This window comes from Myotis lucifugus, unplaced genomic scaffold, assembly GCF_000147115.1.
Source record: "Myotis lucifugus unplaced genomic scaffold, Myoluc2.0 scaffold_576, whole genome shotgun sequence".
NCBI lineage: Eukaryota > Metazoa > Chordata > Mammalia > Chiroptera > Vespertilionidae > Myotis > Myotis lucifugus.
Genome location: NW_005871624.1, coordinates 82,574 through 96,162, shown reverse-complemented (window position 1 = coordinate 96,162; position 13,589 = coordinate 82,574).

Here is a 13,589-nt window from a genome sequence, read left to right as displayed (position 1 = left end):
TCTGGGCAGTCTGAGGCCAGAGCCTACACTCTCAAGCATGTACATACACAGATACAAACACACATACGTTAAAATTTTATAAAAAAGAAACGGTACCAGGGTGCAGGGCTCAGCCAGAGGCTGCACAGGCAAACTCTATTTAAACCCATTTAACAAGGAGCCTCTTAATGATCTCATTAGCCCGGACAGGGCCCTTAGGAAACTCGAGGCGAGGCCCTGCTGCAAATGGGGCTTCTTTGAAGTGGCCACCACCTGAAGCAGCCACCTGAGAGGGCAGAGAACAAAGCCAGCCTTGAGCCCCGCGCCCGCTTGGGCAGGCGCCACGGGCCTTCCAGCACGCAGGGCTTGGCCTCGCTGTGGCCCAGGGCGCCCGTCGGGTTTCCATTAGCTCGCTCCCAGCCGTCTTCTCCGCAGGCTGGTTCAGATGGGCGAGCTGGCTGGCCACAAATGAGATCATCCATCGTGACGGTGGTGGCCAGGAGGAGCCTGTGGCCTTCTCCAGCCTCACTCCCTCAGGCCTGGACTTCCAGGCTCCCCTCAGCCTTGGTCTGGCTCATGACCGGGAATGCCCCATGCATGGGGTCTCCCTTACCCCAGGCTCAACCTCCACCCTCTCCGTCCCCCAGTTCTCTTCATCAGCCCTGTTTCTAGACCAGGGGTGGGCAAACTTTTTGACTCGAGGGCCACAATGGGTTCTTAAACTGGACCGGAGGGCCGGAACAAAAGCATGGATGGAGTGTTTGTGTGAACTAATATAAATTCAAATCCTCATCGAGGTGTGCTTCTCTGGCCAGCTCGGGGTCCTCTGGGCTCCCTCTCCCTCTGGCCGAGTCCCATGTAGTGGGAGGGCCAGCATCCAGCAGGGCCATGCCACACACCTTCCTAACTGCCCCAACGAAGGCTCGGGGCTGCTGACCTTCTTCAGCACCCAGCCAGTTGTCCCACACGGGGTACAAAATGCAGACAGGCAGAGGAACCGAGTCACCTTTCCAGAGCGGCACGCCGAGGCCCTCCCAGCAGGCTGCGGCTGAGGCCCTGCCTATTAATAGTCAAGCAGCTGTTTGCCTCCCTGAATGAGACTCTTTATTGCAAGCTGCATTGACAAAACAGATCCTGCTCCTTCCTGCCTGAAACATTTGGGGGTGGAGGGGCCGCAGGGAGATGTTCCTTCCTTCCAGGGAAGTTGAGAAGGTCAGCGCTAGACAAGACATTGGGGAGGCCAAAGCCAAGCTCATTGTCACCATCCCCTGTGCCCTGTCCCTCACTCCTCCTCCCACGTTCCCAGCTTTAGCCAACAGCCACTGTCCCCCTGTACTTCCTCAACATTCTCACCCCTCCTTTGTCCCAGCCCCAATTGAGAAGCTTCAAAGTCAGGGCCCTGGGTGACTGCCCTCTGCTGATGTCCTGGACTCATTTCCCCCCCCCCACCCCCACCCCCGCTTCAGTCCACTGTGTATGTGACTCTATATGTGCTCCCTTTGCTCCTGGACTTTGCACATCTTATTCCCTCTGCCTGGGGCTCCCTTTGCCTGCCCTCTTCCCATGTGGTTAGAAACCAGTGAGATAATGCTTGTAAAATGCCTAGCCTAGCCCAGTGCCTGGCACATTGAGCAAATGTTAGCTGCAAAAATCATTTAACTCAACGTTTCATTCACCACAGCACCTTTCCTCCCCTCAATAACCATCGTCCATGATGGTTCATGCTCCACAGCACGTGCTTTGAGAAAGGCTCATCTAGGCTACCCCTCCTATTGAACAGGTGAGGAATGTGGGCCCAGAAGGAAGAGAGGGAAGAGCCATGAGCCTAAGGGTTAGGCACTGTCACGTGGCCACATCCCTGTGTCTTGGCCTGAGCAGCTAAGTCCATGGCCACCTGCTGGCCCAGCAGCCCCAACGGGCAGGTTTCCCAGGGAAGGACCAGGCCCAAGGGGGGCAGCGAGCTTCACGTCAGAACAGCCTGGACATGAGTTTTGTTCCCAAAGCCCTCAGGGTACCTAAAGCCAGGAGTTGAGGGTTAGAGTAGGAGGTAAGGGTAGGAGGAAGGAAGGAGACTTCCATTCAAGCCTTAGAGCTGGTGCTCTCTGCATTCAGGAGGTTGGCTGGCTGCTCTTGTTCCCTCAGCTTCAAAACCTTTTAAAATTGTCTTCAAGCCTGGCTGGTGTGGCTCAGTGGTTGAGCGTTGACTCATGCACTAAGAGGTCACCCGTTTGATTCCCAGTCAGGGCCAAGGCCTGGATTTCAGGCTTGATCCCCAGCAGCGGGTGTACAGCAGGCAGCCAATCAATGTTGATGTTTCTCTCCCGTCCATGTTTCTATCATTCTCTCCTTCTCCCTTCCTCCCTCTCTAAAATCAATTTTTAAAAAAATTTTTAGAGCTCCAGGGCTGCCCCTACTCTGCTCAACCCGCCAGGGCGGCCTTGGAGCTGTACTGCAACTCCTCCAGCGAACATGGCGCTCTGAGGCAGCCTGCATTGCGCACCGCAAGGGCCGCCCGCTCCACCCTGCCCGCCGCGGCCCTGAGGACAGGCGCCATCTGGACCCTGCGCACCGGCCCCAATCTGGTGTTGGTGGGTAAATTCACTGAGAAACATGAATGGATAACAACAGAAAATGGTATTGGAACAGTGGGAATCAGCAATTTTGCACAGGAAGCTTTGGGAGATGTTGTTTACTGTAGTCTGCCTGAAATTGGGACAAAAATGAACAAGCAAGATGAGTTTGGTGCTTTGGAAAGTGTGAAAGCTGCTAGTGAACTCTATTCTCCTCTGTCAGGAGAAGTAACTGAAATTAACACAGCTCTTGTAGAAAATCCAGGACTTGGCAACAAATCTTGTTATGGAGACAGTTGACTGATCAAGATGACACTGAGTAACCCTCCAGAACTAGATGAACCAATGTGTGCAGAAGCATATGAGAAATACATAAAATCTACTGACTGAAAAATGGAACCCCTCCTAAATAAAGTAGTATGAAACAAAAACAATTTTTTAATTGTCTTCAAGGAGGTACTACTCATTCCTGCCTGGTACAGGTCTTTTCAGTCCACAAAGCACATTTACTTTCATGATCTCATTTGATCTCTTAGCTTCTCTCCTGTAAGCCAAGTAAGGCTCTCCCCAACTTGACTGCTGGTCAAATTGAGGTGCAGAAAAGGCAGATGACTTGCCTAAGGCCACAGAGTGGGGGTGGGACCAGCTGATGCTGGAACCCAGGTCTCCTAGCTCCCTTACCGCTCAACCTGGCTGTTGTTTGAGGCAGGTAGTGCAATGATCTCTATAGTGTCAGACACATCCCTTAAGCAAATAGCATCCCTTAAGCATAAGCATGAAAAGGTGTTCATCCTCATTAGGATTCAGAGAAATGCAAATTAAGACCATTATGAGATATCATTTTATATCTACTAGATTGGCAACAAATAAGGAACCTGCACTACCAAGTGTTGACAAGGATGTGGATCAACCGGATGCTTACTGCTAGAGGCTATGTCTATGGGGATAAGTGATTTGGAGAACCAGCTGGCATTGTTTTATAAAGTTGATCATTCACTTTCCCTAGAACCTGGAAATTCCACTCCTGGATGTATATACTCCCAGGCACATGTACACCTGTGCTTACCATTTTGACCACACTGACGGTTAAAATTTTGAAATAATTCCACGACAGTTGGCAAATAGCTACTACTCTGGGTTTCTCCCCAGTATCCCTTTGCCATGTGACCTCCTGTGCTCTGGCTGCCCCTGCTGCTCCCCTGGGGACCCTCCCAACATTCCCCAAGATCAAGGGCCTCTCAGAATACCTCAAGCACCGGCTCCAGCTCCATAGCATTCATTCTTTTTTTACTTTTTAAATATATTTTATTGATTTTTTACAGAGAGGATGGGAGAGGGATAGAGAGTTAGAAACATCGACCAGCTGCCTCCTACACACCCCCTACTGGGGATGTGCCCACAACCAAGGTACATGCCCCTGACTGGAATCGAACCCGGGACCCTTCAGTCTGCAGGCCAACCCTCTATCCACTGAGCCAAGCCAACCAGGGCCATAGCATTCATTCTGATTGCTCAGTGTCCTTACCTTTCCAGCTGTTTGTTATTATTATGTATACCCTAGAGAAACTCTTTCTCTCATGCACTGGGGGGAAATGTACAAGTTTATTCATAGCATCAATGTTCTCCGTGAAAACAACAACCACACCAACAACCACAATAACAAATAAACTATAAATAACTGGATGTGTGTGAGAGGGCGATGCCCATCCTGTTGGGTCAGAGAAGCTACTCAGGGCTCAGGGCAGATGGAGGAGACTGGCCTGTCTTCCAGCAGGGCCCAGGCCCGGGCAGATGGTCATGCTGGGTAGCAGGTCCTAAGCCCTCACGCTGGGTCGGGCGCTGGGTGCCTTAGCATCATATCTGATCTGCCAGCCAGAGAAGGAGGCATTACTCCTCATCCCATTTTCCAGGAAAGAAAACAGGAAGGTGGAGAAGTCAGCAGCTCACCCAAGGTCACATATTGTGCCGCTGGGATTTGAGCTCACAGCTGTCTGACTCCAAAGCCCAAACTCTTCTTCACCACTGTGAGCCCATTACCATAGACCGGAGGCTCCTGGGGTACTGGACTTTCTCAGCTCAGGACCCCCAACATCCAGCCCAGAGCCTGACATTTGAAAGCTGCTTGGCTCAGAGACTGGATACAAGCAGTCGATCAAGTGGCTGTGTCTTACCTCAGCCTCTGGACCAGGCATCCCTCCCTGCTTATCTGCTGCCTGGTCCCTGAAGTCCATTTCTGCCCTGAGGTCCCTTGCTTCCTGGTCTCCTGATTTTGAACCCAGATTTGTGAGACATCTTCTCTGAGAGGCCCCTCCAAATCTTTAAACACACAGCAACATGGCTCTCGTCACTCATTTCTTCATTCCCTAAATGCTGATTGAGCACCTACTATGTGCAAGACCTTGAGCTGAGCTTAGGACAAGCAGCAGTGACCACATTTGGTCCCTGTTCTCTGGAGCTCACAGCTGGCCCAGTGACCCCAACCCTGAAGCCATGTCCCCCGCAGAGCAGCAGCTGCTGAAATGAAGCCCATGGGCCAGGCAAAGTGGTAAGTCAAAGTGTCGAGCCCTGCAGTCCTCGGTTGGGTGTCCCGTCCCCACATGCCTCCTATCTGACCTATTGCCTGAGGAGGAATTTATTTTTTGCTCCAGGAAGAGAGGTACAGCTGTGGGCAGTTCAGTGTGTTAGTTTATTTGTTTGGTTTCCTTAATTTAATCTCTTTAACAAATAAAAATAAAGGTAGTATGTTTGCCCAAACAGTGACAGGCCCCACCGGTGATGTTATTATTACGCTTTCCGGAATTAGAATCACACCACTCCTGCCCGTGGCCTAGGTGACCCCAGCAGCGGAGGAAGTGCCAGGTGGGGTCAGGAGCTTGCGTGCCAGCCCAGCTCTGCCAGTAACCAATGTGGAAAAGCCGTATCGCCTCTCCAAGGCCTCGTTCCCCTACCTTGCAAAACGAGAGGGTGGAACACGCTCATGGACAGAACTGCCACATTCACTATCTCATGTTGCGTCCACAATATCCTGCGAGGAAGGCACTTTGATCCCGATTTTATTGAGAGGAAATTAAAGCCAAAGAGAGAGAAGAGTCCAGGTGACCAAGCCAGTAAGCGGCAGAGATGAGACCTAAATCCAGGTTCCCAATCCTGACCTGGTGCCCTTTTGTCCTCACTGGGGTTTCTCATACTTGAATAACATACAGATGCCTTTAAAATATTCTCACCGATCCTAAGAATGCATCCAGGGATCTTAGGGACCTGCAGACACAAAATATAAGAAGCTTCCCAGATTGGTCTACATGAAAATCTTGGTGATTTCAGGGGGCTGTGGAGTATTGATTATCCCAGTGCCCATGGGATCACAAATACACACTTCGACACGGGCGTGGGCACACGGCTACTCACTGCTATCAGGCAGACATCCAGATGATCCCAAAACACAGCTTTACGTTATCATTGAAATGAACGTTAAAGAATTAAAGTCTTAAAGAACTTGTGGAACAACACCACTCACCCCCCTTCCCTATCTGAGATTCTGTCAGGCGGCCTCCACATTGCCTGAAAACCCCTCCCAGTTCTAACATTCTCTGGGTTTCCCTGGTAACCATCTGCTGGTGGAAATGACAATTAAGTTGTTCAGCTGCCTGGTTCACTTAGTTCCCCCATATGGCTCTGTGCCAGGGTCAGGAAGGCCCGAATGTGCCCACCTGCAGCGACACGCCAACGGAAGAGGGACCCTCCCGAGGTCAGGGATGAGTCTCGAAATACAGAGTGGGAAAAGCCGAAGCCTGGATGAACATCGTTCATTCACCCACCGCCCCATTTGCTAATCTGTCCATCCGTCCACATTCGCTTCTGCCTGTTATATTCGAGGTCCTAAATTTGGGAGAGAGAAGATGGGGTTACAAAAATAATAAGCAAGGTTTACCGTAGTTGGCCTAATGCGCTACGATCACGGTTCTATGCATACATATATGTACATACTCTCCGATACCATTGCCTCCTCCTGGGAAGGTGGGGGCTCACTTTTCTCTGCATCCTCTTTGTACCTCTGATTTGCATCTTGAATATATATCGCCTACTCCAGAAATAAGTTTCCATTGGACACAGTATCCCTGACTGCCATCCAGTGCTTGGGCCACTCGGGCAGCCTGACCCCTCTGTGGTAGTGATGGTAGAGGGATTTGGGGGTCAGTAAAGGGTGTGAATAAGGAGGCCTGTTGATCATGGGCTCTGTGGCCTTGTCCAAAAGGCTGCCCACCCCACCCTACCGTGCCCCAACAGGGTGCTGAGCCCGGGACGAATTGCTTGAGGGTAATAGGGGTAACCCCCCTGCTGTGGCCTTAAGAGACCTGAGGGGGGGGGGCTGGCATGTGGTCACAGATGAGTGAAAGTGACCAGGCACGTGCGTCCTTTTCTTTCCCCAAATATTTTCCATGGAGCCATCAGATGCTCTCCCCAGCCTGCTGCTACGGGTGAATGGGCAGCTTTCAGCGGCTGGGCTGTCAATCCTCCCTTCCCTGAGAGATCAGGAGTGCCATTCCACATGTGTCCCTGCCTCTGGAGTCCCCAGACACAGGCTCAGGACCCGGGGCCATGGTGGAAGGGAGGGGGTCATAGACCTGGGTTCTACGCATCCCAGTTCCTCCAGAGACCCCGCCCACTCTGAGACAGAGTTAGATCTGAGAGACCGTGCTGATTCCTTTGGGCCCGGCAAGATGGGGACATCTCAGGTGACAGCTTCTCCGGAGACTTTTCTCAGTGAATCTCTCCTCCCCTTGGGGTCTCGGGACTTCTGCCATGTCCTCCCTCCTTCCAGCATCCCTGAGAGCTAGAGACTGAGCTTGCCTCTATTTTATAAGTGAGGAAGCTGGAGCCCAGAGTGAAATAACTTCCTCTCAAGTTCACCTCGCCTGTCAATCCTGGCTAGGCTCAGAGCCCACTCCCCTCTCACTCTGCCTGCCACGGGCCTCCTGCGAAGGGTCCTACGCCAGCACAGTGGCCTCAGCTTACTGCAGACCTGACTGTAGAGGAAGAGAGGGCCGCTGTTGGTCACACTAATATGTCAAAACCTTGTGCCTCAAAAGACTCCGTGAATAAGGTGAAAGACAGACCATCAACTGGCAGAAGATAGTAGCGACAGACCCAGGATCAGAGCTCCCACGAATCGATAAGAACCACACACACAAAAAAACACAAACAAACAAGGAAATACAGCAGGAGAGGAAATCCAAACGACCAATCAAATGATGAAAACGTTTCAGCCCCACTGATCAGAAACACACAAAAACTCGAATGAGAGACACTTGGTGGCCCCCATCAGAGTGACATGAATCCCAACACCTGACAATTGCCAGCGAGAATCTGGATTCGAAACTACAGAAACTGGCCAGCCCCTCAGGTGCGGTCCAGCAATGGTGGCGATGGCGGGCGAGGTGAACCATCCCCCGCCACAGGGACCCCTCCCTGGGCACACACGGTGACACGTGCGAGGATATTCAAGGCAGAGTCCTTGGGTGGTGGAAAACTGGAAATAACTCAAATGCCCATCCACAGGAAGTGGATTCATAAATTGCGGTACATACTAGTCCTTAATGAAATAATTAGGATAGTGGCAACATATATGCAGAGCTCTGCCCATCAACACAGATAAATTTCAAAAAATTGTTGAACAAAAACAAGCAAATTGCTTGTAGAGGAGGCTATGTATAATAGTAGATCATTTATAAAAGCTTTAAAAATCTGCAAAGTATTGCTTTAGTATGTGTTTCACATATGGAGCATAAATATGAAAACATGTACAGGAATGAATCACACCAACCTCAGGAATTGGGGTATTTGACTCTCTGGGCTGGAGGGAGGGGCGTGGGCCAACCAGCATCTATTTATTTGTTTCACAATCCAGGTTCTGGGAGCATGGGAGCTGTATGTATTTGTCCCCATATTTTTCATGTGTTACATATTTTATAATTTAAAAACAGCAGGGGGCCAGGCAACTGCTCCAAAGTCAATTGTGTCCCAGGTCACTGATCACTGTTAGAAAATGCCATCTGGAAGTTACCTCCTGGTCCTTCCTCCTAATTCTCTTCCGTGGGGATCCCGCTGGAAAACTCAGCTACTGGTGGCCTACATCTGAATCGGCCCCTGCCCTCAGCAAGCTGATGTGCAGGCTGGCAACTGCTGGGAGGAGGCTGCGTCTCCCAGCCACGCCCTCCCTGGCCATCGACTCCCACCCCTCCCCACCTCTTCTGGCTTCTCAGCAGATGGCTGGCTGCTCACTCAGCAGGTTCTCTTCTGTGGGAAATCCTTAACAAGCCCAGAGACGAAGGAGGTTCAAAGAAACCCCACCCATTTGTCAGTGGAGTGCTCTGCTAACCACAGACTAGGCTCAACAAGGGACGCTCAGTGGGGAGAAGTGAGCTGGGAGTCCAGACATCTGGTCATTTGCTGACTGACTCTGGGTCAGTGACACAGCCTCCCTGAGCCTCCGTGTCTCCGCAGGTACACCGAGAGGATATACGGCCTAATGTGGTGGTTCCAAGATCAGAAGCATCAGAGTCAAGGGTGTGTGTGGGGGGGTGGGGAGGGCTTTTAAAAACATAAAGTGCAGGGGCCCCTTAGTTAGAATTGCCTGGGGTGGGCCCTGGAATTGTGTTTCTATTGAATCGCTAGGCGATTCCAATGCATGGCCAAGTTTGGGCACCATGTGACGGTCATTCCAAGTTGGACATCCAACTTGTATGTGAGAAAACTCGGTCCACATGGCCTTATTCTCTCTCCCCACCCCCAGTGCCTTTCTGAGTCCTTGTTAATCATCACCCTGAATAGTTTATGCCAAGCGGGGTGCTGGGTGAGAAAGAGAGAGCAGATGAGCTTCCAGAATGCAGCCCCTCTCAGCCTCCCACTCCTTAGTAACCGCAGGGAAGCCGAGAAAGAGGAGAGGGGGCAAGCACTCCCCCTTCCACAGGTGGAGGAGGGTCAGGGGGCAGGGACAGGCCCATCTGCTGAATTCCTGCCCCTTGGCCCCAAGGCCCAGGGCTCCCTTCCTCTCTGCTCCACCCCCAGCAAGGGCAGGAGTCACCACAAATCACAGAATCCTGGGACATCAAAGGCAGACAACGTTTTCTCCATCACAGCCATTCACCACCGTCTTACCACTTGTACTATTGCTTAATTGGCACTTTCTTTTCTATTGACTCACTGTCTCTTTTTACTTGAATGCCTACTTTCGCCTCGTTCTAAGCAATAATATTTGTGAAATAACAGGTTTCATGTGCTAGTTATTTTTTGTTAATACACATTAAAATAAGCACATAATGATTTCCATTTTTAAGGGTCCATCTATTTATCTCCTGATGTTACTTTGTGCGTCACCACACTTCCAGAAACACTGAACTGGTCCCACCCTCTGATTTGACAGTGATGCAAAGGAGGCACAGGGAGGGGGGCTTGCCAAGGTGGAACCCCGTATTCCCACAGGCAGCCACACTGAAGGGGTGCACACCTACGGGCCTGTGATGGGCTGCAGACACCCTGGTGACCTTGACCTTTGGGAGACCTTTCTTTGGTTGTGCACTGCCCCCTCCTGGCAGGTCCTTCTGCAATATGGCTCTTCCTAGAAAGAGCAGCCAGAAGAGGGGCCTCCTTATGGAACAGAGATGACCCTGCCCAAGGTGAGGAGTCGGGACAGTCAGGGAAGAAGACATCGTTGAGGAGATGGCATTTGCACTTGGCTTTGAAGGATGAACAGACTTGGGTGGGCTTGAATGCCTGTTAAGAAGCTGTGACTTCGCCCTAGCTGGTTTGGCTCAGTGGATAGAGCATCGGCCTGTGGACTGAAGGGTCCCAGGTTCGATTCCGGTCAAGGGCACATGCCCGGGTTGCAGGCTCGATCCCCAGTAGGAGGTGTGTCGGAGGCAACCAATCAATGGTTCTCTCTCATCATTGATGTTTCTATCTCTCTTTCCCTCTCCCTTCCTCTCTGAGATCAATAAAAATATATTTTTTTTAAAAAAGAAGAAGCTGTGACTTGATCCCGTGGCCAGTGGTTCACCCCTGGGAGGTTTGATAAGCAGGCAGTGATGTGATGCCAGTACAGTGTGGAGCAGCGGGCACCAACCGGGGGTCTGCGGACCATGGGTGGTCCGTGATGTCCGAAATGTTGGCGACCGCTGGTGTGGAGAACAGACAGGAGAGAAGAGAGCAGTGGCAGAGGCAGCATGAAGGAGAAGGTCCAGGGGAAGAGGGACAGGGCCTGTCTCTGCCCCTACCCTACTGGGGACCTCGCCACGTCCATTCCTACCTCTGGGCCTGCTTCCTTATCAGTAAGAGGAGGGAGCTGGGCTTAATGCTCTCCAAGGACCCTTCCAGCTCTGAGAGATAAAACCTCAAGAATAAGAAATTATGCTGAAGGGACTGCGAATTGCTACAATCCTTTTGATAGTTAATCTGGCTTTTGGCTATTAAAATAAGACCGGCATCCCCTTTGGCCTACATTTGATTCTATCCTGCCATAATGAAAGCTCAGGGCTATAAGGATTTATTTAGAGCAGCACCATGGTATCAGCCGGAAAACTAGAAGTGAGTAATCTATGTCATGCTGTCTCCCACCTCTGGCTGTCATTCATCTTGCCCAGGGATTGCGCACTCCGGCAGCCGGAGCACGTCCAAATCCTGCCACTTACTGGGTGCATGGCCCACGCCGTGGCCTCTCTGCGCTTCAGTTTCCTCGTCTATGAACAGGGCTGGGACCCAGTTACATGCCTCCTAGGACGCTCTCAGGGCTAAGCTGGTTTGTGCTCGTTCACCTCACAGCGCAGCGCTGGCTCAGAGTACCCGCTCCACAGATGTGAGCTGTCACTCACTGTTACTCAAAAGGCTATTTCAGATCCAAATGTCTGGAGAAATGGCTCTGATATGTTATTAAGTGGAAAAAGCTAGTTGCAGAGTTGTGCGTTTAGTATGACCCCCTTTGTCAAAAAAAAAGAAATGAAAAGGAAAAGGAGGATTAAAGCCTTATGAAGGAGGTGTGTGTTTGTCCCTGCAGAGGAAGGATGTGAAGGAATCTGACACCAGCTCTAACCCCACCCCTCCTCCCCCACCCCTGCCCAGCTTGGTTGTGGAGGGGAAGGCCTGGGATATGGGTAGTGGGCTGGGGATGGATGAGAGGAAAGATTAGCTTTGTCTCTGTACACCCATGACTTGTTTGACTTGTTACTTCAGTAATCACTTGGCAACCTTTTATAAGCCTTCAAAATCTCCAATGAGATTAAAGAAAGAGAAAGAGAGAAATTGTCAACCCATGAGAGAACAGGAGGCCATGGGAAACCTACTGGCCCAAGTGACTTAGTCCAGGGAGAACCCGTCGTTACAGTGGATGAAGGGACTATCTCTGGGTCCTGGGGTCAAGGGCAACCTCCCCAGATGAGCCCCTCACTTGACATTCCAATATTGGAAGGATCCCTCTCCAACCTCTCCAACCAAAAGAAACGCTGAGGATCAGAGAGGCCAAGAGAGTGGCCAGGGTCACACAGCAGAGCCAGGCCCAACGGGTAATTTCCTCATTCCTGGCCCAGCATCCTCCCCGTATCATGGTACCTACCTCCCACCTCTGCAGGAGCCGCTCCTGCTGGGAGAGGAAGGGGATAATGCCCCACCTGCTTAGCTTCCTTTTCTGCTGACAGTCCTTCTTCACTCATTTTCCGAGTGCCCTCAGTGTGCCCTGCTCGAGAATTCAAGATGACTAAGCATGCTGCTCACCGGAGAGGCGCTCCCAGTCGAGTGGTTTGGAAGCTTCTGGCTTCCACTACTAACAAAGACATCTTTTTCTAACGGATAGGCAATTATTTTTTTTTTCAATGCACTGTTTTGTTTGCTGCTGTCTTAATTGTTGCCGTGTTATATTCTACCAGTTTAATGTTTTAATTTTGTGCTTGGGCCCTGAGGCAATTCAGTGAAGGGTATGATTTGGAAAATCAAGGAAATAAAGAAATTGTCCACAGAAGAGCCAGCCTCCCAGGAGCCGAGGACAAGGCCTAAGTGCCTCAAATGAATTTTATTAGGAACAAAACAAAAACAAGCAACCTGTTGCCAGACAGAAGGAATTAGACCATCCTGGTTGGTTTTGTTTTGTGTCGTTGTGGTTGGTTGTTGTTTTTAATTTAATACCAGCCCTCCATGTCTTCCAAGGTCGGCCAAGGACTCAGCCCCTGGTTCCTTCTCCATTGCCTTCCAGAAGCCTCCACATGTCTGTTTCCAGGCCTATACTCAGGGCACGCCAGCCTCTGCCTCCTCTCCTCGGCAGGAGACAGACTGTAGCCACCCTTGCACTTGCCAATACTTATTGATTGGGGTGCAGCCTCTAGAGGATTTACATTCTGTTAAGGTGTGCATTCTCCTGGGGCGGTAATGCCCCCACGGGGGTGAAAATGGGTTCTTGGAAGGGGGAGAATATCTCTGACCTTCTAGTTTCATGCACTGTTTTGTATGCTCATCACCCTGTCCACTGTCTCAGTGAGTAGCCCAACTAGCCATCTAGTCAGTAACCTGGGCATCACCATCAATTCAAGTTGCCAACCCTCTCTGAGCTCAGGCTCCTGATTACCAGCCTCACAGCAGCCCAGTCCACGAAGGCTTCCTGTCTCCCTGAAAATTAACCCTGTCTGTCTCCACTGCCCTTCCTGCCCAGATCCCAGGGCCCAGAGCCTGGGCATCTCTTTGGCCAACACTTGCCCCCCCCCCCCGCCCCCCAATCTGGCAAAGCCCTAGGCCTGGATAAATCCCACTCAGTGCTTTTCCCCTGCCTATATCCAGGTTGGTGAACTATGAAGGCAAATCACTCAGCGGAACAGGACAGGACACACATAAATGAATGACCACCGCCCTCAACTAGGTTGACAACACCATCCAGCAATTAGGGATTCTGTAGGCAAATTTGCTCTTCAACTCTCTGAATGCTCATTGTCCTCCTCCTTCAAACGCCTCCCCACCTCTTCCTCACTCAGCAGCAGACCTTGCCTCCCACTTGGCAGAAAAAATAGA